This window comes from Clupea harengus, unplaced genomic scaffold, assembly GCF_900700415.2.
Source record: "Clupea harengus unplaced genomic scaffold, Ch_v2.0.2, whole genome shotgun sequence".
Taxonomy (NCBI): Eukaryota; Metazoa; Chordata; class Actinopteri; order Clupeiformes; family Clupeidae; genus Clupea; species Clupea harengus.
The window spans coordinates 8,210-14,209 of record NW_024880638.1 but is presented as its reverse complement, the minus strand read 5'-3'; the positions used below and the strand labels follow the sequence as shown (position 1 = coordinate 14,209).

The 6,000-nt window shown below is 40.1% G+C and overlaps 1 long non-coding RNA gene across 1 annotated transcript; it reads right to left on the bottom strand.

Annotated features, from left to right (window-relative positions):
- Nucleotides 1-617: 617 nt before the first annotated feature.
- On the bottom strand, nucleotides 618-5,527 carry LOC122132519. The gene is made up of 3 exons (XR_006152214.1): nucleotides 5,509-5,527; nucleotides 3,163-3,250; nucleotides 618-650 (listed from the first exon to the last, which is right to left on the bottom strand). It is a non-coding gene; the product is annotated as an uncharacterized LOC122132519 (long non-coding RNA).
- Between the last annotated feature and the right edge of the window lie 473 nt (nucleotides 5,528-6,000).

The following is a 6,000-nucleotide window of genomic DNA, read 5'->3' as shown; positions in this document are numbered from 1 at the left end:
ACACCCTCACTATGTTGCCTTCTAAAACATTATGCATCTCTTTCATTCTCCCCTGACACTCTCTCTATACTCTCTCATTCTCTCTCCCTGACTGTATCTTATTCTCTCTCTCTCTCTCTCTTATACTCCTGTTTCTCTTATTATCTCTCCCTGACTTTGTATCTTACTCTCTCTCTCTCTCTCTCTCTCTCTCTCTCTCTCTCTCTACATACGTACATGTACACTCCAACACTCCTAGGGAGGTTATGGAAGATCATTATAAGGTCAACTGGGGAACACATGCAAACCTTCCTGTTTCATGTTATCTTAATCCATATTAGATCGGCTAAGCAAGCCTACGTTATGGATCAATGTGTGACACATCACAGCTTGTTCATACCAACAGATGGCACGGCAGGTTCATTGATATGGTTTTATTAAAGGAAAGTGTGTCACTCAGATAACAACAGTATCAGACAAATCAGACAATCAATAGCATAACACGCTAAAAATAACTAAAAATAAAATGATTAAAGACTGCATCGAATACGAAATGACTATTTTCTGTGCCTTTAAGGTGCTTGGCTGTGAAAATCACTGTTGTCATTTCATGGCCTTCATCTTCATGTTCTGTTTCAGCACCACTGGGAAGGTCTGGACCTTTGCTTCTCCTAAGACAGATGGGGTGAAATGCTGTAATGAACTGACATTGCCAATGTCATCATGAAAACAATGGTTTTGAAACAATATTTTAACGTTGTTAAATGTATCCTTCTTCATTACATCATAGTTTGCATCAAGCTCATTTTAAATATTACAAGTATCAAGTGGCAAAGCCCATGCATTGCAGCAAAAATGCATAAGATATGAGCTTGTGTTATCTCTATTAGTAAAAACCAGCATTGCATGTGTGCCACTAAACCACACGAGTGGAGCAAACCAACCAGCACGCCCCCTCCTCTCCACACTCCTCTACCCCAAGCCACAGGTTTCAGTGCTGACACACAGACAGGAAGCACTGTCAATGTGCATTCTGAGAAGCATTGCTATTTTACTTACCTACAGCTACTATTACTACAACAACAACAACAACAATTACTACTCATAATAAGAATAAGAATAGGCCTCATAATAGTTATTTAGCCATTGTTGTATATTCATTGTTGACACTCATTATTGACATTATTGATTCATATTTACTTGAAATCTAGTGTCCCTGTTACGCAGGGATTGCTGGATATGTCTGTTTGTGATTTTGTGTGTGTGTGTCTGTGTGAGTGTGTTCATGTGTGTCTGTATGTGTTTGTGTGTTTGTGCGTTAGTATGTGTGTATGTGTGTGTGCGTTAGTGTGTGTGTGTGTGTGTGTGTTTGTGTGTGGTGTGTGTGCATGCCTGTGTTAGTGTATGTGTGTGCATGCGTGTGTTACTGTATGTGTGTGTGCGTGTGTGTGTATGTGTATGTGTGTGTGTGTGTGTGTGTATGTGTGTGTGTGTGTGTGTATGTGCATGCATGTGTTAGTGTGTGTGTTTGGTGTGTAAGTGTTTGTGTGTGTGCAGAGAAGGACTGTGAGGTCTAGTGATGTAAGGTCACACTTATTTTTCTCTGAGTACAAACTCGTGACACTAAGTGAGAAACAGGTAGGTGGGCTTTGCACAAACATCCTTCTTCGTAGGAAGCTCTGATGTAACCGCAAAAGGGCATCAAACCCACAATCTTGGTGTTGTTGGCACCTTGCTTAAACAGTTCCTCTACACAATCCATGTACTATATAGACACATACAATACAATGTAACATCCATGTGTACTAGCAATTACACAAAAATTCTCAGAAGCAAAATTTCAAAACAAAGGAGCATTCTAACCAAATAGATCACAAAGACCGCTGCACACTTATTGATAAGTTCAAGGCTATTTATTCATGCCTCATATTCTAACTGCCACACACTTATTGGTAGCTGAAAGGCTATTTAATAATGCCTCATATTATAAATGCTGCACACTTATTGGTAGGTTAAAGGCTATTACATCATGCCTCATATTATAATTGCTGCCTACACTGACTGTAGCAAATCCAGTACTGTTATTTAACTCTGAGCTGAAAGCTGAACTAACACTCAGGTGATGTCAGGCACAAATCTGGGGTGCTCAGGGCGGAGTACATTTACAGACAGGGTTGCCAGATGTTGTCAGACGTTTCTCAACAAGTCCCCAAACATTATGGACAGATTAAATATAAGACAAACTGAGAGGTGTTTAATATACGCAGACAGGGCAACATTGTTCATGCTATTTTGTCTCATGTTTTGTCAGTGGACTTAGTGTAATAGAATTGTTCATGTGCAATATTTATTAACATATAATATATTAAAATATGTTATAAATACAGTGTATGTTGTATACATTGTACACATACTTCCCAGTAGCCTGTGCTGTCTTGCTTGAATTCATGCTAAATGGACACATAACTGTGCTAGAGGTAACCCTATTGAGGAAAGCATAATACTGAGCAAAAAGCAGAAGCCATACGTGTGGTTTTCAAATCTAGAGCAGTTAGTGGTCACTCAGCACAGGCCTCCACTGGAAAGGAACAAGCTGATGAAACATGAGAGTGCTGGGGAGGGGGTTTGAGAGGAGGAGTGTGTGTGTGTGTGTGTGTGTGTGTGTGTGTGTGTGTGTGTGTGTCTGTGTGTGTGTGTGTGTGTGTGTGTGGTGTGTGTGTGTGTGTGTGTGTGTGTGTGTGTGAAAGAGAAAAAAAGAGAAAAGAAAGTGTGTGTGGGGAGTTCCTTGATCACACCACAGAGAGAAGGTGGAAAGAAAAGAGATGCCATATGCATGACTTAGACCAGATGCTCCATAAGTACTGATATGACAAACCTAAAGCACTATCAGCTAATTAGTCAGTACTCCAAAAACTTTAATGTAAATCAAATTATATATTTGCAGGTGGAGCCAAATAAGGTTGTATGGTTCAGTTACTCATTAAGTGTTGTTTGAATAATTACAGTAGTTATCAATGAATGTGTAGTCATTAAATACTCATCATGATATGTTTACACAACTGTTGCACTGTTGATCTCTTTGTCATCTTTCTGCAACTTTCTCCCTTTCTCCCCCCCCCCCCACACACATATACACACAGACATGCAAAAGAGGGTCATACTTTGAAAAGAGCAAATAAATACCCCCTCTGCTGGTATATCTGGTTTTCTTCAATTTTTGCAGGGTGTTCCAGCCCGGAACACAGAACTAAATAGGGCATTTCCTGGATGGCTAGTGGGAAAGACAAAGGTGTTTTTCTGTCTTTCACATGACCATATGCTACTGTTGCAATGTTGATCTCTTTGTCATCTTTTTGCAACTTTCTCCCTTTGCAAACACACACACACACACACACACACACACACACACACACACACACAGACACAAACACACACACACACACACACACACTCACACACACACACACACACACACACACAGACAGACACAAAACACACACACACACACAGACAGACAGACAGACAGACACACACACACACACACACAGAGAGAGAGAGAGACAGACAGACCCCCGGTCCACACACACACACACACACACACACACGCACACACACACACACACACACACACACACACACACACACACACACATACAGACATGCAAAAGAGGGTCATACTTTAAACAGAGCAAATAAACACCCCCTCTGCTGGTTCTATCGAGGAATTGCACCATTCACTTTGTCTCAAAATCAGATCAGCAATAAGGAGTTCTGTTTCAAAACTAGCAAGCTAACTACCTAAAAGGCATTGAAAAACCTTGCAAACACTGCCAACATCCCAGTTGACACTGATAGAAGCTTGCCAACACACTAACTGGTGTCTTTTGGTAATATTCATAGTTTTCACGTGACGTCAGAATGACCAGCTGAAGGGCAAAAAACACATTCCACACCTGTCTTAACACTGAAGTTTATACAGGAACCGACCACCTTTCATTCAATATCATTTAATATCTCCGCTTTAACATTGTCTGACTTAGGTAGTAAAATGCTAAACAGTTGTTGCCCGTTTGGCTGTTCAAATCGGCGAGGAGACAAAAATGTTTTTATCGCATTTAAAACCCGCCCACATTGCTACCAGTTGATTGTAGACGTCTTCTGGGTCAATTTTTCTCTGACACACAGTAAAGCAGCCATACTTTTGGGGCTGGCAATAAAAGCAGTCACCCTGTTCTGGTCGCCTCATTTATCAGAATAACTACCTAAAACAGGAATAGATCAAGTAATAAAGTCAAGAAAACAAAGCATCAACACAATTCAAATTGGATTACCCGGTTTCTTCTCTGAGAGTGCGACAAGTACCTAAGCAAGTAGGCTAGGCTAGTGTATTTTGTCATCCAACTGGTAATACTACAATGCCAGTAGAAAATATATGGGAAGATAATTTAAGTTGTCATTCGCCAGACCAGGTGTTCGTACTTGTTTAAACCAGAAAATTGTGTCAAATGATAAAGAACAGCGTTGGGTAGGCTAAAGGCTGCTAGCTAACAGCAGGTAGCTCGTAGCTAACAGCAGGTAGCTCGTAGCTAACAGCAGGTAGTTCGTAGCTAACAGCAGGTATCTCGCTAGCTGGTAGCTAGCTATTAAATGGCACTCATCTTTGCTCTGATTATGAAGATGTTTTTTGTTTACACCTTCCAGACGACAGCGTTGTGAACCCATCCACTTCTGAAAGTTAAATAACTATCTGTGCTTTTGTAGGCTTTCAGTTTTTGAGATGTGTAGGGGGATGGATTTTCTATTAGATAGATGTAAATATCTCCACACTGGAGCTCTGGCAGGGACTTCGTCGAGGTTAAAGAAATAAAAATGTCAGCAGGTGCAGTACATGGATCAAACATTTTATTTTTTTCTAAATATCTCTGTCTGGCTATAGTGGTATTGTCTGTGGTTGATGGCGATCGTAGTTGAGTAGGCGGCACTGCTCGAAGTTGTCCACTGTTCAACGCTGTTTCGCTGTTCTTTTTGCCCGTCAGCTACCTATTGTAGTCACGTGACTGAAAACTATGAATAGCTTGTAATGTCATGCTGTGAAAGCTTTTCTTCCATTTTTGCAAGGTGCAAAGAACTACATAGGGCATATCCTGGATGGCTAGTGGTAAAGACACAGGTGTTAATCTGTCCTTCACATGACCATATGCTATTAGAATGAATTTGAGGATGGTACCAAAACTAATTGCCTATAAAACCTTACCTCAAAAAGTTGATTGTTGGATAGTGTTACTTTAAAAGTGATTTATATGAAAAACCATCATCAGCGTATGGGGTGTCAGTAACTAGCTTAGGTGTAGGTGTAACTAACTAGGTAGTAGCCTCCAGCTTTGAACAGAAGCCTCCCCCAAAGTGCTGGCAGACTATTTATTTCAGCATCAGTCCACAGACTGGTGTTCTCCATGTTGTCATGGCATTTTAGTTGTTTAACAGAACAATTTATATATTTGTATGTTAGTAAAGAAAGCATTGACTTACAGGCAGGGCTTCAGTGATGCTTAAGGTTTCTTCCTGATTAAACAGCTCCATTGTGCTCCCTGGGCTCTGCAAAGCGGGGTGAGACAATTGTATTGTTTTGGCGCTATATGAATTGAATTGAATTGAATTGAATTGAACCTGTCAATGCTTGCCTTGTGATTTTGCAGGTGACACGAATATTTTGTCTTAGGCAGGTTTTTAAGCCTAACATTATTAAACCATTTGCCCTCTGAATGTCTTAGGTGTTTTGTCATGCCTTTTTTTACGGTGTAAAACCTAATAACAACTTTTAAGTAAATAAATGTTTTCACTTAACTATGTGCATAAATCAAAATGATCATAATGTCAGCAGAGAAAAACACACCTCACTCATTCATTTTAAAGTGACTCAAATGATTTAATTTGGCCATAAATAGAATATGAACCTGCTCAGTGATGTTGGCACTCAACACATGCCCTGTAAACACCTAACCTAACCAAAAACAAGTAAGT